Below are 24,921 nucleotides of genomic sequence, written 5' to 3'. Positions count from 1 at the left end.
TACCCATTGCCCCAAGACTGTGGTGGTGTGCACTCTCCTTGATCCACTGTTGACCTTGTGGTGGTGGTGGTGCTCCTGCAGTGTCCTTAGCTGAAACAGTAACCCAGTGACAATCGTGAAATAGCAAATATGTTCAAGTCCAGATTGTGCATTGGAGTTGGAGTTGACGGTGTTCCCATGATGTTGCTTCTATTCCTGCTTTGGTGATGGAGCTTTCAGCAGGGAGAGATGTTGTCACAATAACTTGGCGAATAACTGCAACGAATTGAATAGAAGTATCATAGATGCTTTAATTCACATCTGTGATGTATGGTTTAATTACTTTTTGATGCTAACCTTGCCATCAGGAGATGCGCAATGATAAAGGCTGGTCACACAGTTAAAATGGAAGTGGGAAAGGACTAGGAGTGAGTTAGTGCAGTGGTCCTTAGACATTTTTGTCTGAAGGATCTCTTTACAAATGAACTAGGAATCAGTGACGATCCATCTCAATGATAACAATGTATAACTTGGAAGTCTTGCATGCGAGTAGTGTTTGGATAATGCTTTTAAGAAAAATCTGTTTAGTTACAGATATCAGTGTAATGGCTTTTCCTGCTTCTCGGTACAATCAGTGTATCCTTGCACACTCCACTTCAAGGTGAAACTGCAAGCTGCACTCCACTCTCACCTCCTTATCCTACATTCCAAATGTTTATGAAGCCATCCAGCAACTCACTGTGGAACACTAGATGCTTCACGGACCTCAGTTTGAGTACCACTATTTTAAGGAAATAATTAGACAGGAGGGGGAGAACAAAAATGCATTGTTTTTAACTGGGTAATTGCGGGAATGTCAATCTATCATTTCGGCAATAATGTCGATTCAGGCCAACTTTAAGGAGTGTGTTCATTGTGAGCAGTTGCCACACGAGGTTCTGACCTGAGAGTTCTGTGATTAAAGGTCACTGTTGAGCATGATGTAAGAAGAGACTCTGGTTAATTTCACAACAACGGTATCTGACCACTGGAGGAAATTGTTTCATCAATTCATTTCTGAGCTGTTGAAGTTAACTGAAGCAATGGTTTATTCATCTTTCCTGATAGAAACAAGGTTGAGCAATTAGGAGGTAATAACTTGCATTGAAATCGCATGCTTTAAGCATGTAAAGTGCTCCCAAAGCATTGCTCAGTCAGTGATGTACTCCTAATGTGCATTCACTGTTTAATACAGAGAAATGCAGCTGGCAATTTACGCACAGCTAGATCCCAAAACAGTGAAGAGATAATAACCAGATTAGGTGTTGGTTAACCTGTGTTGCTTTGAATAGTACCATTTGATGTTCATATCTATCTGAGAGAGTGGGCAGGGCTTTATGTTCACTAAAGTGCAGAACGCCCTTGGTACTGCATTTGGCTGTCGGGCTGGATGATGGTGGTAATGTAATGCGTCATCCTCTGCCATTTCCACCATCTACAGTCAGACTCCACCACCAGAGATATATTTCCCTCCCCACCCCTATCAGCATTCCACAGAGACCATTCCCTCCATGACGCCCTCGTTACGTTCACATTCCCCCCCCCCCCCCCCCCCCCCCCCCCACCTCTATCCAAGGCCTCAAAGGATTCTTCCACATCTGGGAGGGATTTTCCTGCACATTCAAACACCTCATCTACTGTGTCCGTTGCTCTTGATGTTGCCATTGGGGAGACAGGATGCCAACTTGTGAAACATTTCAGAGAACATCGCTGGGACACACGCACCAAACAACCCCACTGTCTTGTGGCCGACCACTTCGACTCCCCCTCCCACTCTGCCAAGGACATGCAAGTCCTGGGCCTCCTCCACCACCAAATCCTAGCCACCTGACACCTGGAGGAAGTGTTGATGTCCTTTATTCCCACAAATCCGGACAACACAAGTTTCTGCGCAAAGGTAGATGCTTTATTATCGGACAGCCGGCAAGAGGTTCTCAATGTGACAAGAAGTAGTCATTTGTCTACTTGTGGTGACACTTCTTCACAAATCTCTGCCCTCCATACAAAGACAGTATTTTTTTTATAGGAATAAAACAAAAGGTCTATCAGTCACATGGTCAATTGTCGTTACATAGTTTATGATAAACAATTATGAATTTACAAGGCCCGGTGAATATCGATGCCCTGTGATAACGAGTGAATGGATTACAGGGACTGATTATCATATTCTTCATGATCATGTGTTGATAGGAAGAGATTAAACAGAAGGGTTTTGCCTGTTCTCAATGGGGGATTCACATACCTATGCTAATATGGAGGGGAAACAAGATAATGGGAGCAGGAGTAGTTTAAAAGGGTTGTGGCCAAGGCTTTCAGTCTTGTCTGGGGAGGACAAATACCTCTGTCTGAGGCTGCAGAGGAATCCACATGTGTGGTTCCATTGGATTTCTTCTCTAGGATTCAGTCAGCCTCCTCCCTACTGAGAGGAGAGACATGCAATTGATACTGAGGTGAATCTGTTTGGCAGTGGAATGTTTAAGGAGAAAGTGAGGTCTGCAGATGCTGGAGATCAAAGTTGAAACTTTATTGCTGGAACAGCACAGCAGGTCAGGCAGCATCCAGGGAACAGGAGATTCGACGTTTCGGGCACAGGCCCTTCTTCAGGAATGAGCAGAGAGTGTTCAGCAGGAGAAGATAAAAGGTAGGGAGGAGGGACTTGGAGGAGGGGCGTTGGAAATGTGATAGGTGGAAAGAGGTCAAGGTGAAGGTGATAGGTCGGAGTAGGATGGAGGCGGAGAGGTCAAGAAGAAGACTGCAGGTCAGGAAGGCGGTGCCGGGCTGGAGGGATTCGGCTGAGACAAGGTGGGGGGAGGAGGGATGAAGAAACTGGTGAAGTCCAAGTTCATCCCCTGTGGTTGGAGGGTTCCCAGTCGGAAGATAAGACGCTCCTCCTCCGACCGTCGCGTTGTTGTGGTTTGGCGGTGGATGAGTCCAATGACCTGCATATCCTCGGTGGAGTGGGAGGGGGAGTTGAAATGCTGTGCTACAGGGTGGTTGGGTTGGTTCGTCCGGGTGGCCCAGAGGTGCTCTTTGAATCGCTCCGATACAGTCATCAATGTAGCGAAGGAAAAGATGGGGGGTGGGGCCAGTGTAGTTGCAGAAGATGGATTGTGCCAGTGTAGTTGCGGAAGATGGATTGTGCCAGTGTAGTTGCGGAAGATGGTCCCAGGAGGACCAGTTCAAAATACGTACAACACAGATGGCTTCCTTCTTCAAGGACCGCAATTTACCCCCGACGTGGTCGACGGTGCCCTCCACCGCATCTCCTCCACTTCCCGCTCCTCCGCCCTTGAGCCCCGCCCCTCCAACCGCCACCAGGACAGAACCCCACTGGTCCTCACCTACCACCCCACCAATCTCCATGTACAGCGCATCATCCGCCGTCACTTCCGCCACCTCCAAACAGACCCCAGCACCAAGGATATATTTCCCTCCCCTCCCCTATCAGCTTTCCGTAGAGACCACTCCCTCCGCGACTCCCTTGTCAGATCCACACCGCCCACCGACCCAACCTCCACTCCCGGCACCTTCCCTTGCAACCGCAGGAGGTGCAACACTTGCGCCCACACCTCCCCCCTCACTTCTCTCCAAGGCCCCAAAGGAAACTTCCATATCCGCCACAGATTCACCTGCACCTCCACCCACATCATCTACTGCATCCGCTGCAGCCGGTGTGGCCTCCTCTATATTGGGGAGACAGGCCGCCTACTTGCGGAGCGATTCAGAGAGCACCTCTGGGCCACCCGGACGAACCAACCCAATCACCCTGTAGCACAGCATTTCAACTCCCCCTCCCACTCCACCGAGGATATGCAGGTCATTGGACTCATCCACCGCCAAACCACAACAACGCGACGGTCGGAGGAGGAGCGTCTTATCTTCCGACTGGGAACCCTCCAACCACAGGGGATGAACTTGGACTTCACCAGTTTCTTCATCCCTCCTCCCCCCACCTTGTCTCAGCCGAATCCCTCCAGCCCGGCACCGCCTTCCTGACCTGCAGTCTTCTTCTTGACCTCTCCGCCTCCATCCTACTCCGACCTATCACCTTCACCTTGACCTCTTTCCACCTATCACATTTCCAACGCCCCTCCTCCAAGTCCCTCCTCCCTACCTTTTATCTTCTCCTGCTGAACACTCTCTGCTCATTCCTGAAGAAGGGCCTGTGCCCGAAACGTCGAATCTCCTGTTCCCTGGATGCTGCCTGACCTGCTGTGCTGTTCCAGCAATAAAGTTTCAAAGTGGAATGTTTAACCCTTGAGTCCTCTGTATGCCTCGAAAGAGAAGTAAACATGGAGCTGATCCCTTTGTGGCTTTCTAACTTCCTCAGAAGAACACCTCAGCTTCCGCCTAGGGATGCTCCAACCACACAGCATCAACGTCAATTTCACCAGTTTCCTCATCACCCCTCTCCCCACCTTATCACAGATGCACCCCCTCCAACTCAGCACCGCCCTCTTGAACTTCTCCCATCTGTCTATCTTCCTTCTCACCTATCCGCTCCACCGTCAGCTCCAACCTAACACCATCATTCCCCACCTGTATCCACCTATTGCCTTCCCCCACCCCACACCCTTCCTATTTATCTCTCAGCCCCCTTGGCGCCCCCACATTGTTGATGAAGGCTTTATGCCAGAAACGTTGACTCTCCTGCTCCTCGGATGCTGCCTGACCTGCTGTGCTTTTCCAGCACCACACTTTATGACTCTGATCTCCAGCATCTGCAGTCCTCACTTTCTCCTCGGCTGGATGGTGGGCTCAAGTAGTAGAGAAAATGCTTCCAAGACCCGCATTGGAGGAGTGAGCTGCTGCACCACTTCCAGCTGTTCTGCTTCCAGGGATCCAGTCGTAATGTGACCAGACCAGTAATGAGAGAACCAGACTAATATTCGGGGATGTGAATTCAAATCACTATGTGGTCGCCGGTGGAATTTTACCTCCAGTTAGTGTCAACAATGGTGACGATGAAAGTATAAGCATTTGTTGGGAGGAAAGGAACATCTGGTTTGTTCATGCCCTTCAGGGAAGGAAATCTACCAACCTCATCTGGTCTGGCCTTCAGACTCACAGCAATGTTACTGACTCTTAACTTCCGACCGAAAGATCAAGCAAGCCACTCTGCTGTACCAAAACACTGCAGAAAAGTTGAACTATTGTGTGAAGAAGGAGGTCTACCATCACCTTCTCAAGGGCAAGAAGGGATAGGTAATAAATTCTGGCCTTGCCAGCAATGCCTACATCACATGAAAGAAGTTGACCACTATTGCCCCGCTACATAGTAAGTGGCATTATAACGATACACAAGACAAGATCCAGGTCCAACCCTGAAGTTACAGACTAATACTGTTGCTGAAGATGGTGCCAGAACTCATGAATGCCACAGTGAATTGAAACTGTTTTAACATTTCAATTACTCTCTAGTCAACAAGTTGCTTCGGGGCATCATTTATGATGCATCCAATCTCATGAACCAAAAATAGAACCGTTGCCTGAATGAATGATTCTTCACCATCAAACCAGATCAGCTTTTTGATGTCTCTGGTGTTACTTTGTCATCATTCATATCTATTTAGAATACAGTTTTACATTGAATGCAGGATTGTTTTTTAAAAAATTGCATTTTCAGGGTGAATCATGCTAAATGGAGAAACTGTAGATTTTCTTTCTGTGGGATGTCACAGACTGTTAACTCAGTTTCCCCTGGTCTAGTATTCCAGAGTCAGTGGGAAAGGTTGACTGCTGTGGTACAGTGAGACAGCTGTGAAGATGGACAGTTAATTTTATCAGAGACCCACATACATCAGAGAACCTTTTCGAAGTGTCCATGTGGTTGTCACCTTGGTGCATGCCAACAGTCGAAGTGACCATTGATATGCAAACTGAAAACGCTGAAAACATTTATCAGGTCGGAAGTGAAGGAAGAAACAAAACTAATCTTGCCAGTTGGTGACCTTTCATCCTGCTCCTAATGGCATTTAGATTAAGTTTGCATCCACCCCTAATTATATTACATTTTAATGATCACTAACTTGCATTCGACTGCTTGCTGGAAGCTCGGGCTTGCTTGTTTAAATGCAAGTTTGAACTGGTTCTGGTAAGAAAACCCAGGCATCTGCCCATCCAGGGTATAATCTGAACAACAAAAGCTGAGATTTGGAAGAAATGAACCAAGGGGATAGTGAATTTTGATGTTTTCACAGATAAATCATTTATCGATGATGAACTAGCTGTTGTCATTTAGTCATTGCAGGTTTAATGGATGCAGAGCAGTTCTCTGGATGATCTGGCTCATTGGTTATTACTAGCTAATATCCACTGACTCCCACAGCTACCTGGATTACACCTCCTCCCACCTTACCTCCTGTGAAAACGCTATCCCTTATTCCTAATTCCTCTGCCTCCGCTGCATCTGCTCCCAGGAGGACCAGTACCACCACAGAACACACCAGATGGCCTTCTCCTTTAAAGACCGCAATTTCTCCTCTCACATGGTTGATGATGCCCTCCAGCACACTTCATCCATGTCCTGCACCTCCACCCTTGAACCTCATCCCTCCAACCGCAACAAGGACAGAACCCCACAGTCCTCATCTTCTACCCCACCAACCTCCGTATATATCCCACCATTCCTGAAGAAGGGCTTATGCCCGAAACGTCGATTCTCTTGTTCCCTGGATGCTGCCTGACCTGCGCTTTTCCAGCAACACATTTTCAGCTCCGTATATATCACATCATCCTCCAACATTTCCGCCACCTACAAACACACCACACCACCTGAGATATATTTCCCTCCCCACCCCTATCCGCCTTCCATAAAGACCATTCCCTCCACGACTCCCTCGACAGGTCCACACCCCCCAACAACCCACCCTCCCCTCTTGCCACCCTCCCCTGCCACCGCAGAAATTGCAAAACCTACTCTCACACCTCCCCCCTCACCTCCGTCCAAGGCCCCAAAGGAGCTTTCCACATCCATCAATGTTTCACTATCACTTCCACACATGTCATTTACTGTATCTGTTGCTCCCGATGTGGTCTTCTCTGCATTGGGGAGACAGGGAGACAGGAACCTATTCGCAGAGCGCTTCAGAGAACATCTTTGGGACACCAGCTCCAACCAACCGCACTGCCCTGTGACCGAACACTTCAGCTCCCCCTTCCACTCTGCCGAGGACGTGCAGGTCCTAGGCCTTCTCCATCGCCACCCCCTTACTACCCGATGCCTGGAAGAAGAACGCCTCATCTTCCACCTCGGCTCCCTCCAACCCCATGGCATCAATGTGGATTTCACCAGTTTTCTCATTTCCCCTCCCCCCACCTTATCCCAGTTCCAACCTTCCAACTCAACACCGCCCTCATGACCTGTCCTACTGTCCATCTTCCTTCCCACCTATCTGCTCCACTCTCCCCTCCAACCTATCACCATTACCCCCAACTCTATCCACCTATCGCACTCTCAGCTACCTTTGCCCCAGCCCCAGCCCCCCTCCCATTTATCTCTCCATCCTCTCAGCTCACAATCTCATTCCCGATGAAGGGCTTTTGCCTGAAACATTGACTCTCCTGCCCCTCAGATGCTGCCTGACCTGCTGTGCTTTTCCAGCACGACACTCTCGACTCTGATCTCCAGCATCTGCAGTCCTTACTTTTGACTAGCCAATATCTGTCAAGGCAAGTGAGTGACTGAAATAGCTGTTAGGAAATTGCCGAAAGATGAATGTAGACACACCAACTTTAAGGGCATTTAAATGGTCAATTGGATAAACATGTGGATGAAAATGGAATAGCATAGGATAGATGGACTTCAGTCTGGTTCCACAGGTCGGTGCAACATCGAGGGCTGAAGGGCCTGTATTGCGCTGTAATGTTCTATATTCTATGAGAATCTTGACCCTTGATTGGATCTGTTGGCAAGCTGACAAAGTGAGTTCCTTGGTTCAGTACAATGAGAGATCTTGCAGAGCAGTGACTAAACAAGGGGCCAAAAAGTGTGGTGCTGGAAAAGCACAGCCAGCCAGGCAGCATCCGAGAAGCAGGAGAGTTGACATTTCCAGCATCTGCAGTCCTCACTTTCTCCTAGTGACTAAACAAGGCTGTTCTGCACTAGAGAGCAGAAAGATGTATGGGGCACTTCATCCTGCAGGAAATTATTACTGGATCCTTCCAGTAGAATTGTTGGTCCTTAATCCAACCATCAATATTTGCCAGCAATAATCACTCTCTGTAGCTGTTCTTCGATATTCTGCACAAGTTCAGAAACTCTTCTGGACTCACTCTAACCTCTAATGAACTAGAACAATGTCTCTCTGTCTCTCTGCTGCCAACCAGTATTCATACAGCAGTTTCAAGCTGGGACCAAAAATACCAAAAAGGAATTTTGGATCACTCAATTCAATAAGAGCTGAAAATGTGTTGCTGGAACAGCAACACATGTGTTCCAGCAACACATTTTCAGCTCTGATCTCCAGCATCTGCAGACCTCACTTTCTCCTCAATTCAATAAGAGGTCAGGCAATAACTAGCATAACGTGTGCTAAGTTTTTGCAACATCCAGACAATTCTTATTCCTGCCTATGTCTCCCTCACTGTAATTGTAAACTGCTATAGTCATTTCTAGAGGACAACCAGGCTTGGAGAAATCTCTGAAGACACCATTAAAATATCACTAGTGTTTGTGTACTGAATACAGACAGATTAGATCATTTTTTGGGTAATGCCACATCAGCCATTATGGAACGGTGATACAGCGGTTCAACCCTGGAGTCTGTCACTCCACTCATTGCTGATCTTCATTTAACAAACTAAAATGGCACTGAACAGAGGCTCCATGTTTGTTGATGATTAAAATGAAAAGTTGAATTCTTGCTGGCATGGCACTCCGGCATATCCTGCTGCTCAAGGGCATTATTAGCAGGGAACTCTGAGTGGGTCACCTGCCAACGTTCTCTTGGCTGTAATTAATTGATTCTCATAGATCTCAATAAATGGAATAATAAAAAGACATTTCTCTCGCAACAGCAAATAAACAGTGACCAGACCAAATGGGGGGACAAAATGTTAAAGCAGAATATCTTTCAGTATTTGTGAGACGTGAACTATTCTAAGGTTTTTTTTAGGATTGTGTTAAGATATGATTTATATTTAGCATTTTAAAATTGATTTTTCTCCTCCAACATTACATGTAAAGGAAATGCGGTTGCCTTTAACAACAAAAGTTGAGCAATCTCCATTTGTCTATCTCTATCTCAGGCGATATGGAGAATTGGACAATCAGTTTTGAGCATTTACAATGAGTGAGGTCAATGTCCAATCCTGTGATAGCAGTTCTAAGGTCAAGTGAGAGCATGCTTCTGTGCAGTTGTGACCATAAGGGGGAGAAAGATTGCATTTGGCACTCTCAGGATCCTTCTAGAAACTGCATCACTGCCAGTTCATTATTTCTGAATTGTCGCCATGTTGTTAAATAGGGAAATACAGCAGTCAGTATGAACCTGTGGCGAAAGTGCCAGAAAGTTTAATAATTATTGTTGCACCCAGAACACAGCTTACTCTTGAACGCAATCCTATCTTCAAGGCAGTAGGAGCTGGGCCCTCCCTTTTGTGAGTGAACCTATCCTTTAATAGTTTTACTGCCAATATAAAGTGGGTTACCCGCCCAGCAGCGTAGGTTTAATCTGCCAGAACTTTGTCTCTGTGGCCTCACTTCTGGCTAGAGATCTTATTCATGCCAGAATAAATATTTTTTGCTTCAAGAAAGAAAGGAAAGTGCACAGATATAACTGTTTTATTTACATGGTGAGTCAAGAGTAGCTGTTCTAAATCTCAGAGCAACATTTACCATATATGCCCAACTGTGTAAAATGATGTATTCTGCTTGTTCATTGACACTACCTCAAGCACAGGATATGCATGCTCATGGGTGTGCCTGGTTCTAGCCCATATAATGTTCCCTTTCAACAACAAGGCCCATTTATGTAATCGCATCAATGGTCCTGTCACAGATAGTGCTTCCTTGTTGACAACAATGTGCATTTATGTAGTACCAATAGTATTGTAAAACACCCCCAGGTGATTCACAGTAGAGCTACCCGCTTTTAGTAGGCATATTGTGCTTTCCCTCATGATGAATACATAACAACAGCCAGGAAGAACATCTCAGAAGAAGGGTCACTGGACCTGAAATGCTAACTCTGCTTTCTCTCCACAGATGCTGCCAGACCTGGTGAGTTTCTCCAGCGATTTCTGTTTTTGCATCATCGCCTATTTCCCTGTCTAGTCACCACTGACCTTGAGTGACAAATCCACATCATAACAGTGACTACACTTCAAAAGGACTTTGAGACGGCTGGTGGTTGAGAAAGGTGCTATAAAAACGCAACAATTTCTTTTCAAAGCAAGGTACTAAATCTTGACCACACCTGCATCCTGCTGTAAATAACCTGCTTGGAAAAATCAGTTTACTTCAGAATTTGTGCCGTATGGTCTAATGGTCTACACCAACTCTACTTTGATTGTCCTTTCATGGGAAAACCTGTCCCTGCTGATTTCATTCGCCATCCCACCTGGGCTGTATTTTGGAATGTTCCATGCCTCAATTCCCTTTCTCACGTTAATCTTCAACTCCTTCAACTCATCCCATTTTCTCCAAACAGCTTTGACAAAGGGTCAGTTAGACTTGAAACGTCAGCTCTTTTCTCTCCTTACAGATGCTGCCAGACCTGCTGAGATTTTCAAGCATTTTCTCTTTTAGTCTCACGTGAATCTTGCCTCCCTCACTTCATACCATTTCACTCCTTTCCAGTTCCAAAACCCAATGTTTTCTCTCATCCCTCCACCCCCCCCATCTTACAATCAGACAGTAAGGAAGAGGCTCTTCAGCCCATCAAACCTGTACCCTCAACTACCCCACTCCTGAAAAGCCTGATGCTTTTTCGCTGAAAATGAGTCAGCAAATTACGAAATGTTGTATAAACCAAGACAAGGAATGCTTAATCGTCTCCTTCGTTAATGAGTAAAGTAAGTTAGCAATCAATCTGTTGCCAAGTGGGTGTGATTGTCGATAACACTTGAACTGTGAGCACTATTGATCTATTAAGATCAGTTGCAGCCTGTGATCACTTGGTCAACCTGAAATCTTTAAGTTGCCATCAAAGCACACAGACGTTAACTTTTTGGTTTGTCAGGACACAAGATTGTTCAGTATAGAGCAATTGCCCCCTTTCACAGTGTTATGGGCGAGAGAGAGTGTGTGGCAAGAATGGATTAAGTTAGTGACTGTCAAGCCTACATTGTTCGTTTCTTTTTACCTCTCACTTGACATCCGTTCCCTTGCTCACCAGTTGACACTTTGAAGATGTTATTTTACAAAAAAAGATGGAAAATGAGTCACGGTTTTGTAAACCGTGGAACGAGTGACACTTGCAGTAAAGCTGCTCCTCATTTATGTGGTTTTGGAGTCGTGGAGGTGGGGTGCATGGGGCGGGCGTAGGATTTAGAGGGAGATGTTCAAGGCGAAATAATATTGTAGAAGCGGTCAGATAAACTGCTGAAGAGGATGAACTGGAGCTGTGTGTGGGCGTGGCGAAATACTGACGAAACTAGCAACGGGCTGTCATTACGCTGGCTCTTGTATTAAGAAACACCCAAACAGCATCGACTCCAGAGGCTTCCTCTAATATTCCACTAGACGCTGGTTCATACCCTCTTACCCATTGCACAGGAGGGGGGCTTTGTTCAATGTTTACAAGATTCACACTGGGTTTTATTTTGGAGTAACTGTTCAGTGAGGTAAGGGCAGTGTTGTGATTTTTAATTTATTTTTGCATAAAATATTGCAAACTACAAAATGATTTCAGGACTGCAGTGGAATTTTTTAAACAAATAATTCATAGACTATTGTTAAGTAAGAACGTCAGTGGCTTGAGACATTTCCTAGTCATTTCCCTTGTTTCTCTTCAGCATTTTTTAGCTTTGGCAAGCCACAGGATCATGATTGTTGCTGATCGATTGTCGTTGCATGTCGGAGTGTTTGCAAGGGGGAAAGTGATTAACAGGACCATATCCCACCCTGTGTATGTGTCGTACAGTGTTTCACAGTAAGGAAGCTTCATTAATAAGGCTCCATTTGCTGTCTGTTTCGCTGTGAATGTTGTTTGTCCAACTCACAAGAGTCTAATTTCAGTAGTTAGAGATCAGGTTCTTGACCACACTGAGAGAGACCTCGCAACTTTCCGATTTTACTAGAGGTTTTTATTTTAAACAGTAGCAGCCTCTAGCCCTATATAGTGGTGTCTGTAGATCTGCCGAGTTAAAAAAAGGGAAGTTCTGTAGATGTTAGTGGAAGATAATCAGGTGCTTGCATATCGAACTGAGCACTTAAGTGGTGTAGGACTCACGGCTGAGTGTTTCTGTTTTAAGATCACATGCAACTACAATATCATAAATCCCCTGCATCAATTTATTCTAGTGATATTGAGAGTGAGTCTTGATCTCTGGGGATGGATTTCATGATGTTCTATACTTGCTTGCTGTCTCCTTGTCCCAGGTATGCTGGGAGGGAGTATGTTTGAACACTTTATTCACTGGATTAGTAATCCACAGCCTTAAACTAAATCCCTGAGTGATGCAGGTTCAGATCCCACCAGGGCAGTTAGTCAATATGGAATGGATGATAGAGTCATAGAGATGTACTGTATGGAAACAGACTCTTTGGTCCAACTCTTTCATACTGACCAGATATCCTAACCTAAACTCATCCCATTTGCCAGCACTTGGTCCATATCCTTCATATACCCATCCAGCCTTTTAAATGTTGTACCAGCCTCCACCACTTCCTTTGGCAGCTCATTCTATTAGGTCCTTTTTGTACCTTTCCCTTCGCACCCTAAACCTATGGTTCTGGATTCCAACCCCGCCCCTCGCCCCCCCTTGTCTATTTATCCTACCCATGGCCCTCATGATTTTATAAACCACTATGAGGTCACCCCTCAGCCTCTGATGCTCCGGGGAAAACAGCCCCAGCCTATTTAACCTCTCACAATAGCTCAAATCCACCAACCCTGGCAACAGTCTCAATGGTGACCCTAAAGCTATTGATTGTGATGAAAAATTATCTGGTTTTATTTACTTCCCACACCTTTCTTATGGTGTGTGGCTTACATTAAATGGCAGACCTACATCAACATGGTTGTTATTTGACTGCCTGGTGAAATGACTTAGCAACACACTCAGTTCAAGAGGAATTAGGGATGAAGAACAAATGCTGGCCTTGGCAGTCATGCCCACATCACATGAGAGAAGAATTCTATAAAATTGGATTAGATGCCATGGAGCTGCTGTGTGACATCACAACTTCATTCAGAGGTTTGCGTGTGGCAAACGTCTTATATCAAAAATAAATACATGATCTGGTCATTAGCTAGGATTTAAGTCCTGTTTGTCCCTAGTCCTGCAATGGTTTCTTTTGCAGAGTTCCAAGTTGCAAATAGCCTGTAGAAGTGCATGGAGTTACTGAAACTGAGTGAGACCAGTCAAAGATGTAATCAACTAAAACAATACCTTTGTTTTCAGTCAATTAATTACAATCATAATTTATGGACTACCTCATATTTAGACAGTGTTGAGTGCTTTCTCAGTGAAATTGAGACCATTCTAAACAACACTAAACCTTTCAATAACCTGCATGCACAGAGCTGCACAAAGTGACCCAGTGCATTGACTACTGTAGCATTATGGTCACCATCCTCCAGAGCAGTTCTGCTCTGTGTTGTATCACCAAGAATTTGACTGGAACATCCTTTACTTCCATGCATTTGTTCTCATTTGTACACATTATTTTTCTGTTTACACTTATCATAGTAATTGCCTGTGGAAACTTGCCACAGTAGCGTGATTACAGTGTGATGTGTTTACATAGCAGTTTTCAATATAAATGTACACAAATCTATGGGAATTTATAACAGAAATTCAAATATCAAAAAATAATGTGTGGTTTTATAATGGCGACTGAATAATGTTGATGCATCTAGTCTCAATTATCCTCCACCCTTTGACCCTACTTCACTTTAAGACTATACTTTGGCTCTATTCATTAAATGCATCACCACAGGCAGTTACTTTATAATTAAATTATAAAGCGAGGTTGAAAATAAACCCATTGCTTCTCTTTCATCTGGACCAGGACCAATGGAAAAACAGAAGCTATTCAGCCTTTGATCCTGTTACCCTGCTCTCTTAGCTGATGTGTTTCCATGTGCTCGTGCACAAGGATCACAACTGCATGAAGTATTTAGATTTGTGGTCGTCTCAATCCATGTTATGAATGATTTGTGGAAACAGGAATTTACCTATTTTTAATTGAATCTCACTGCAATGTCTCTGTAACGTTCTGCAAAAATTGTCAGCAAACTGTTTGGCCTCGGAAAACAAAGCAAAACATTACCTTGTTCTTCACTTAATATTGAAGCTGTGTATTTATCAGCAGGGATTGCTAGCTAGTGATCAGGAGCACAAATCCTTGCAGATCTCCTCCCTCTCCACCCCAATCTTAAAACACACAAGAGTTTTATCAAATTAACAGATGCCCTTCGGGTATCAGATCAGAGAATAATGTTTGTTGCGCTTATTTAAAAAACCACTAAGGGGCACAATTTTCAATATTCGTAATATGATCTATAATCTTACTGTCTGTAATTTAAACGTCGTCAACTTTAGACTTTTGTCGTCACCAAATATTTACTTTTTGCCATTTTCCAAACAACTTGACACTTTCCCTGTTCTTATGTCTTATTCACTAACAACCTGCTTAATGTTCCAAGAAAAGATTGTCTTCTTGCTTCTTTTTCCAAATGAGTAGCTACAGGAGCAAAGTTCTGTCCTGTTAGCATGTGAAACACATTTCCAATAAGCATCAGTTTGGCACTCACATGGGCAGTTTCTCTTGGGAGATACGTCCCTCTCAAACATTATCCAGCCTGTGGCCGAGATTATTTCACATAAGGACATTTCAATCAGCCTGTTTTAATCCATCTATCCAGAATAAAAATGTCTGCTTTACCCAGGATATTATTTGTCTTCAACGAATTTGGCACGTTGGCTTAGTGGTTAACATTGCTGTCTCACACTACCAGGAATCTAGGTTTGATTCCAGTTTCGGGTGACTGTGTGGAGTTTGCACATTCTACTTGTTTGTGTGGGTTTCTGCTGGGTGCTCTGGTTTCCTCCCACAGTCACAGAGATGTGCAGATTAAATTGCTCTGCAGTATCTGGGGTGTGCAAGTTTGGTGGATTAGCCATGGTAAATGCAGGACAATGGGGATAGAGCAGATGCAGACTCGATGAGCTGAATGGCCTCTTTCTGCACTGTAGGGATTCTATGAAGAGTTTTCCCAAATATACATCTCACAAGTGAAGAAATTCTTATTGATATATGTATCTATTCAACAACAAAAGAAACAGGAATTGCTGGAAAAGCTCAGCAGGTCTGGCAGCATCTGTGGAGGGAAGTCATAATTAATGTCTTGGGTTAAGTGACCCTTCCTCACAAGCAATTTCTGTTTTTGTTTCTGATTTACAACATCTGCAGTTCTTTCAATTTTTATTTGTGTCTCTATTCAGCCGCGTTCTGGTTCGCTGAGATAGCTTGATGTCATGATTGCGATTTTGCGCAAAATATCTGGTGTATTTTTACATCATTTCCTTCACTGTATCTTCAGGTATCTCTCTCTTCACTCAATCTTTTAACAATGTGGATCAAGCCCATGGCCCTTCTCTGCAGTGGTGAGTTATTGGAAGGACTATTGTTGCCCTGATGTCAGTTTGGTTTGGTTGGTCATGTTCGTGGCTTGAGTCAGAGGTTTGTGGGCACAAACCCCACTCCATTAACTCTATTCTAAGCCAACACTTTTAAAGTGTGTGCTGCACTGTTGAAGCATCATTCATTCAGTGAGCCATTAAGCCAAGGTTTTATATGCCTATTCAGTTCCAACGATTTAAAGATGAGTAGTAGGGTTGTCCTACCCATTAAGACTAAAAACAAATGACATGGATATTGATCTCTTTATTCGTTGATGAAAATGAACAAATTGGCTTTGTAGACAGGTGTGGTTTCCACAAAAGTATTTCATTGGATCATTGTGAGAGGTGCTATCCAAATAAAAGGTTACCTTTGATTACAGCTGAATAGAAGAGTTGCTGTCAGTGGAAAAAGAAACAAGGTCCATCAAATCTTCTTTCTATCATCCGAGAAGTTGCAAACTGCTTGAGTATGAAGTGGGCTAAACATTGTATCAGTGCAGCATCTTGAACGTCCAGTGAAATGGACAGAAGGAAATCATAATAGTGAGAAATATTTCACAAGTTAAAACAATCTTGCAAACATCATAAAAACAGTTTCCATTAATTTCCTTTTTAACTCAAGGGCTAGGGGGAGCTTTGTTATGTCTGATCATCAGTATGTCAGTATAGCTTTCAGAAGCAGGCTCCTGATGTCATCACTGTGATCAGTGAGTATAAAGATCTCCCATTCCATCTATCCCTGTGTTCAGTTGAAGAATTGCATGCTATTGGAAGCGTGCTAATATTTGTAACTCCCAGCATAACTTTAACCCGGACAAAAAGTGTGGATGGTGGGACAATTGCATGTTGTAGGTAGACAGCTTTCTGCAGTTTGGCAGTATTTTAAAAACTTAGTAATATCAGGGGTTTTTTTTGCATTTTTGTATTACCCATTCTGAGACTAACCAATATGTATTTGACCAAAGTGTGACCAATCTCATTCACCTGGATTGACTTCAGTAATGAGGATACCCACTGTTTCATTCATAAAAGCTTGCGGTTTCAAATAAATCTGTTAGGCTATAACCTGGTATTTTGTAATTTTTGACTTCATTCATAAATGGAAGGGATGCAGCAGAATTGAGCAGCGCTGAGACTTACTGACACAAGACCACAGCTCACTGTTAGATACGTTAGGCACCACACCTTGTCTTGATGCTTTTTTAATGTTGCAGCAAATTTATCTGTAGAAAACATGTACGTCAGTCCCCATCAGCCTTCTGACGTGGAAACAAGCCTAAATATCTTTGTTAAATTTTGGTACAAATGGAATTGAGTAAATCCTGGGACCTTGATGCAATTTGTAGCCCCAAAACTTGTGACTGGGGAGAGTCAGAGTGCAGACTTGATTTCTTTATTCATTTGAACTTCTGTGTCTGAAGAGCATCCAAAGGAGCTAAAAGCACCCGGGTAAAACATGCAGGAAGAGTGGACTTCAGGCTATTCACCATCAGCAATATCATTTCATGCCTCCCGTTTGTATTTTGGAAATGACATATAGGAGCCCCATCATTGTTAAAATGGTGATGTATAAAGATCGCTCTTGATCAATTTATCAATGGTCCTTGCAAATTGGTCATGGGCAGTATTGCTTATTAATGTTCCCATTTCAGTCTCATAAAATGGGCTAATTTTAATCTCCAGTGTGTAAAAACATAGGATCCTGTTGACATGCTGTTGGAGGTGAACTATCCAGTGCACAAATGTAAATGAACTGAGCAATGAAGTGGGGTCTCTGTGCATGGTTTACTTAATTTTTTTTTGACATAGTGTAACAGTTCCACCCACGTGCACAGAGAAGCAAACAGACAGCACCAACTTCTTTTAACTGGGTATCTGAGATTTTGTGTTGCACTAAAGCTGGCTGTAGATTTCGCAGTTCTGACCGTGGACCTTCCTTGATGTGGGGCTGAGGTCAGCAGTGTCATTTCAGTTCTTTCAGTTTTGGGGTTTGGAGAAAATGAAGAGTCAGCCCAAAAACCTGCCCTACCATTCACTTAGATCATGTGTTGTGTGAGCAGCGAGATCAGATCCACATTGCTGCTCATTGTGTTGGATTCACAGCTCAGTCACTTCATTGAAAGGTACACAAGGTAGATTTGCTGCCACCCATCCTCCTTCTAGGTTGAGAGTTCAAGGGACTGAATGGTCCATTGTGGCTCTTACAATAAACTACATTTTCTTTAAGCAATGATAGCAATCGGGTACTAGTGATATTGGTATGGCAGACATTAGGTGCAGTCTTCCTGGGCTTGAATGATGTGGGTTGTGATGAGATTTCTGACAGAATCATGTCAGAGGTCTATCAAGGCTCTTTCGATGTTGGGAGCAACTCATTACATCTTTCCTCATGGACATCAAAGCAGTGGCTAGTTGTCAATAAAGGGGAATTAGTGACCTTGTTACCAGTATATCTTGCCTTATTCATATGCAGCTTCTGACATTCCCAATCATGCCAAACAAATTTAAATATTGAAAGTCCGCTACGTGGAAATCTGAGCAGGTATGTCACAACTTCATGTTGCCACTTGCTCCAAAGGACTTCCATGTTGGGCACTGGGCACCAAACTGTTAGGGCATATACTCCATGGACACCAGTCATGTGCACTCCATGTCCATAGAAATCGACATCTGACTTGTGCCAGCCTCTAAGAACCCAGTCTGCTAACGGAATGGTCCTGCACTCCAGACAGAGAGTGGTGAATCTATGGAATCCATTGCCGCAGAAGGCTGTGGAGGTCAAGTCATTGAGTGTATCTAAGACAGAGGTTCTTGATTAATAAGGGGATCAAACATTATGGGTGACGGTAGGAGAATACGATTGAGAAACATATCAGCTAGGTGGAGCAGTTTTAATGGGTCGAATGAACAAATTTTGCTCCTATATCTCATGGTTTTCACCTCATGCTGCATCTCATGCTGCAGCAAGTACATTTTGTGCTTAGGGACACACAGCCAACTAATGGACTGACATCGCTGGGTTGTTTGATTCCTCTCTCAGTGCTCACTCACTGAGCCAACCTGAATGCTGTCAGCATCCTTGCCTTGCCTTGTTTGCTCTTTGCCCCCTCAGGCTCACAGTACCTTGTATCACCTTATCCTTTAGTGAAGATGCAAAGTCAGGAAGCTTGTCATCGCTGTCAGCAGCACTTGGTTGAGTCAAGGGAGATAGCCTTTAGTCAGAGACACAGTAAGTCAAGGGCTGCTGTCGATACCAGTCCAGGGGCTTGGACCCTGGTCTGTCAGCCAATCAGAATGGCCAGGGTCAGTATCCTATCCTTGTTAGAGGTAGGTAACCAAATGTTGGTGAGCCCACCACCCAACTTGACTACTTCTGCCTTATTGAGGACTGTTTCCTCCTAGTCTAAAAGAGAGGCAGGCATTAATGGAATTGAAAGTGGGCAGCGCGGTCATTAATTTTAGTGCGAGTGGGAGGTGCCCTGAGCAATTGAGTGGGCTGCAGAGAGGGCATTCTGGGTTAGTTGTGACAGGGGTTGGGTTGGGTGACACCAAGTGATGTAAAATGTTAAAGTCGAAGAGCATGAGCTTGGGTGAGATGGGTTGAATGGCCTCCTGCACTCTTATGGTACTGTGACATTTTGATATTTGTAATTTTACCACCCTTCTAGGTTGCTGATTGTTGCACTAGTTTTGGGTGTTCCATTCCATCTAATTTCCATGATCAGTACATGCTTTGGCTTCAATTTTTCTGACCGCAGCGTCTTTTCTACAAATCACTTTAGAACAAAAAAAAATAGCTTGCTCCTTAAGAGTCAAACCTGCTATTAGGTTGTTATTGTCTTTTAAAAGAACAGGCATAGTTTTAAATGTCAAAAGAATCTAATCTGAACTTCAAAATGAAAGCCCGTTATGCACAAGAAGTTATTCTTGTTGAACATTTATTGAGCAGCTGACTAGTTAACTAGTGATAAATAGTTCCTGTGGATTATGTTTATACCTTTTTAGAAGCAGCAGTCTGAATTGCCTGCTGGGGATATGTTTCCCTCTGACGTGATGTTTAAAATTAACTTCCTTCGCTTGGATTACAGAAGAACATACTCTGTATTGTTTCTCCCACCGTTTCCTGCATAAATGTCACCTATATGTTTACAGCTTGTTTGTATCATCAGACACTTGCCCTCCATATACTGTAGTTCTTTGGCATTTCTGTTCAGAATTTAGATTCTTGATATAGGAGTATTTGTATTTGTACAGAATGCTTTTTGTGATCAAATATGCCAAATCATTTTATGAACAAAATAACAGTGAACATAGCAACCGATCTGCACACAGCAAGATCCCACAAACAGCAATGAGATAATGATCCAAATTGTCTGTCTCAACAATGTTGTTGAGGACTAATTTGTGATCAGGATATTACAGTGAACTTCCCTGGATAGTAGGAGAGTGTCAGGGCCTGATAGGGCACCTTAAGCACCACCCAATAAGATGATGGTGCATAGACTCTAATGTGATGTTACTATGGCTTTAAGAAGTGCATTTTTGTCCTTTTTCTTTCTCTCTCAACATTTGACCAACATAGTTTATGATAATTGAACTTCAACTTCCTTATCTATATTTCTCCTCCTGTTTCCATCTGTGATTTTCTGACCTTGCTGCCACACAGGAAGGAAAAGTCCTAGGATTTATATCCTGCAACATCTCAGTTGTTTGATTTTCCACTGGCTTTTCAGTCACAGTAGGCATCACTCCCACCTCTGATCTAGCTGTATCATTACCAACGGTAAAATATTTCTGGAACCGAAAATTTCTCTATTACTCTGACCACTTCTTTTCACCGGACTCTCCAACCTCACTTTATCCAATTGAACGCTGCTCTTCTCACCATGAATTCCACAGATTACTACTTTCTCTGGCAATACTCCTTTTGAATGACAAATCTCCTCATCTCTCACCATCAAAGATTGACTTCCTCCCATACCTCTTAAGATCTTAACTTCTTCACATGCTCCTCCTGGCAAACCATATCCCTTCAAGTACATTCCTTAAAGAGATCTGGCACTTGCTTCTCATCTAACCCCTGATCAGATTGTGCCTTCTTTTGCAGTTTTTTTTAGCTTTTGTGTTCTCCTTTCCCACTTCAACAAAACTCACTGGCTTATCCTGTTTTCCCACATCCATCTTCCCAGTGCTTCTTCTGAACCACCGACACTATGATGTCACGTGGCTTACTTTATTACAATGAAAACTCCTGAGCTTTTTGACTTCTCTTTCACCCTCATTGGTTTCCTTTTTATCCTGTGGTAAACCATCTTTACTGTCTTTAATGAAATCTCCTTTTCTCTTACCACCTGAGGATTTCTCTTTTCCCTAGTTTCTATCCCTTACAGGGTGAAATTGAAGTTGGAAGCCAAACTTTGATTTATGAATCAACTCATAATCATCTACCATTTTCATTGCTGGCAGTCTCTACTCTTCCACATGAGTTCTCACTACTTCATATTCAGTATTTTTAAGGGGGGAAGTGTGATGATATTATTGCTTTAAGAGGTGTATTGAGTCCTTTTTTATTGAAGAATGGTTGAGACAGAGGTGACGAGCAGTCTGCTCAAAGCCAATAGAGTAAGCAGCTTGTGAGGCCTACGGTTTTTTAAAAACGTTGGAACAGTAGACGCAGCCTGAATGGGTGGGGTCAAGCTCCCGTAGAACCAGGATTTTTAGTTTTAGCTTTCTGTATTTGCTGAGGTCTTGAAGCTAGATGTGGAAGCACTTTTTTTCTTCTCTCTCTCACAGTTAAAAGCTAGGGTTCTCTTCCTGCTGCTGGAATTGCATGTGAGGCAATTATTTTATTGAATTTGCCTTTGCCAAGTTTTTATGGGATGTTAGTATGTTGGAACAGTTAATTAGTAATACTTAATATATCTATTATATTGCATTTCAATAGTTCTTTTAATTTTGTCTGCCAAGTAAAAATAGTTCTATGGAAGGATCACTCGATTCGAAACGTTAACTCTGAGTTCTCTCCACAGATGCTGCCAGACTTGCTGAGATTTCCCAGCAATTTCTATTTCCATCTATAAAAAAGTGTGTTTTGCTTGATGTCGAGTAAGTTGACCAATCGAATTGCATCTGGAATGCAGCACTTACACTTACCTTTAACATAACAAAAGGCTGGGTCTAGGCTACCTTAATATATTTTGATAGGTTTTGATCTGGTTCATAACACTAACAAGAGAACAGCTTAGGATCTCAAAGGATTAAGAGTTAACATCTTCTCAGTAACAATGAAGAGACAATATCATTCTCACCAATATCACCTATGTATAATTGCTATCATGCCTTAAACAACATCTTGTTTAAGACCAGAGCTTCTTTTCATTATATTGATAGGTATTTTTTTTACACCACTACTGGACCACACAGGCTCTACAGATCCTTACACTTTGAGAGGATAATGGCATTAACCTCTATCACAATTAGCAGCTCATACAGTATCATGATCTGATTACTCACACAACATGGGAGGCAATGGAGCAACTGTGTCTGCTGTTGGCCGATGTGGATTTGATTTGATTGCTTACATAACACATTGTATGTAGCAGTTTGAAACCTTCAAAACTGGCAACAAATTGCCTGCTCTTGCAACTTGGGTCAGCAGTTGAAGGGAACTGAAGATTTAAGAACCCCACCAACAAGAACCTCATGGCAAGATTCAACAAGGCAAAATCCACAATCAACAGCAAAACCCCATTTCATACCTGGTAAAAGACTTGCATTGAGAGTGGGCTAGCAATCCAGGCAGTTGGAATATGAGTGCTATTTATTGTAGATGGTTGCATTGGGTACTGATGGTCTGTGAGAATGGTCCCAAGTTGATATTCAAACAGTGAGCAAACAGATTCTACAAGTAATGTGGTACCCGGTTCCACCTCTTCCATTCATAAACTGATTTTTCTTGTTCATTTGTGGGTGAGTAGAGGATTTTTAAAAAATGCTTAAAGTTTAAACTAGTGAAGCTGTACACTGACAAGTCATACCTGTTTTACTGGTAATTAGAAAGTACTTATTTGAATAAGCAGAAGTTCTTTGTGAGGTACAGAACTTGGTTGTCTTTTCTGTTAATTTGATCCTAATTCAAAATCCCTCCCTCAGGGCATTTGTGAGTTTACCTACTGCACATGGACTGTTGCTGTTTAAGAAAGCAGCTCACTACTGTCTTCTCAAGGGCAACTAGAGCTGGGCAGTAAATGCTGACCCAGCCAGTGACACCCACGTTCCCTGAGTGAATTTAAAAAAAATTAAAATCCTTGATGGGAAAGGGGAAACCTTTTAAAAATGTCACAGAACTACATGTTGGGAAAGCTAGAATCTTAAAATAAAAGCTCAGGTTAAGTGTCACTGCTATGGCAACGGTCAGCTCAAGGCATGGCTACTGTAAGGGAAAATCAAGAGCTGCAGAAGCAATTTAACATAAAGTTGCAGATCCAGGAATGGCACAAAGCCAGAATTAAATGGATAAGTGGGCAAATTAGAAGTAGCCACCAACATCAATGCAACAAAAATGTTAAAAGCCACTTAGAGTAGGAAGATCTACCATTTAATGTATGGTAAAGGCAAGAACATTTGCTCAATTGCAAAGAGCAAAAATAATTCTATAAAATTTTGATTGAAGCTGAAATCCTTTACTAAAACGATGGAAGTTATTCAGTAAAGCTTTAAAGAAGCAGCAATTATTTATTACGACAACGAACAGTGGGATTCTGAAAGTGAACCTATGGAGATAGTGAGTATCATCTATTTTAGCCAAAAGGAGTTGGAAATCCACCATGTTGGTTAAAAGCCTCCAGTACATCAGTATTAGCAGCACTGTAATACTGCAGAAGAGAAAAAAAAACCTGAAAGCAAACAAATAGTTACGCACATTAGGAAGACTTAACAACAGAAATAATATTTTCAAGTTGATTACATTTCAGAGATAAGCCAAATGGAACAATGACTTGGATAAAATAGTTCTGACGATACAGAATTGCTTTAAAATTAAATGCTACGTCTGAAGCTGAACAAGTAGATATACTTTTGTACCTCACTTGGATTATAGCTGATGAGATCATAGTTCACCAAGATGTTAAAGAAGCAACAGATATTTCTGGAACACTTTGACAATAGCTTTTTAACCTCAGAACAAATTCATTTCTTGAAGGAGCAAAATTGAATAGAGTTCAGCATTTTGGAGAATCCATAGATAATTCTATTAATAATCTCCTTTAGGTTAGTGGCAAATGTGACTATGATGATATTCATAAGATAATTATTCTTGGAATTGCTGATGAGGTTTTGTCAGATTTATTAGAATTGTGATGAAAAGTGTGTGATTTTTAGAATGTATACACATACACAGTATATAGAATCTTAATTTTAAACTATTAGCATATGGGTGTTTGTGAAGGAATTTCTAAAACTAAACAAGGTCAGTGTGTCCTTCTGGAAATGTCCTCGTCCAGTATGTCTCAGAGAGAAGATGACTGAAATACCCTTGGAGCATTCATAGGAAAATAATGGAAAATTGTTGATACTGTGGAGTTTATGACAGAGGTAGTAAACATTGAAAGGAATTAACTTGCTTTTGGTTTAGAACAATCAAACATTGACAGTCCAGAGGGGGAGACTTGTAGGCCAGTTTTGGAGGAGATTTGATTGGGGCCAGAAGCAAATTTAGTTTCTCTCCATAAAAGGAGCATAGGATAGTTCTGTGGAAGTTTTAGCTAAATGTTTAGCTTGTGAAACTTTCAGACCAGAAGCATTTGGTTAGAAATTGGTAGATGACTTTAAAAAAAAAACAGATTTTCAGTTTTGTGTAAGAAGATTTCACAGTTCACAAGACAGAAGTGTGGAGATTGGCCAGCAGATTGAAAATAAAAATATGCTCCCACACATTGAAGGTCATCTCCATGGACACCACCACTGGGATTGGATGACTGAGTGACTGACTGACTCACTCACTATTCAGTTGAGAAGAGACTCCCCTGGCTTGGAGATCCCAGGATTCTGCTTAAAAATGAAGTCCCTGTGAGGGAAATTGTACTCCAGATATGAGAATGGAGCAATTTC

General features: G+C 42.8%; 1 protein-coding gene across 10 annotated transcripts in view; it reads left to right on the top strand.

Annotated features, from left to right (window-relative positions):
- LOC122539454 (chondroitin sulfate N-acetylgalactosaminyltransferase 1-like) overlaps nt 1–24,921 on the top strand; it is a 229,818-nt gene that overhangs the window by 17,547 nt on the left and 187,350 nt on the right. For 3 of the 10 annotated variants that reach the window (XM_087979996.1, XM_087979989.1, XM_043674305.2), the window contains exon 1: nt 11,672–11,805. The exons of 4 other annotated variants lie outside the window; for them this stretch is intronic. The gene's annotated coding sequence lies outside the window, so the exon portion shown is untranslated. Of the gene's footprint in view, nt 1–11,671; nt 11,806–12,034; nt 12,114–15,731; nt 15,796–24,921 lie in introns of those variants that run through there. 3 more of the 10 variants (XM_087979990.1, XM_043674306.2, XM_087979994.1) reach the window with 3 other exon arrangements.

This window comes from Chiloscyllium plagiosum, unplaced genomic scaffold (assembly GCF_037043375.1).
Source record: "Chiloscyllium plagiosum isolate Xiang-an unplaced genomic scaffold, Cpla_swu_hap1 HiC_scaffold_36, whole genome shotgun sequence".
NCBI classification, from domain to species: Eukaryota; Metazoa; Chordata; class Chondrichthyes; order Orectolobiformes; family Hemiscylliidae; genus Chiloscyllium; species Chiloscyllium plagiosum.
This window is presented reverse-complemented; position numbering and strand designations above follow the sequence as displayed.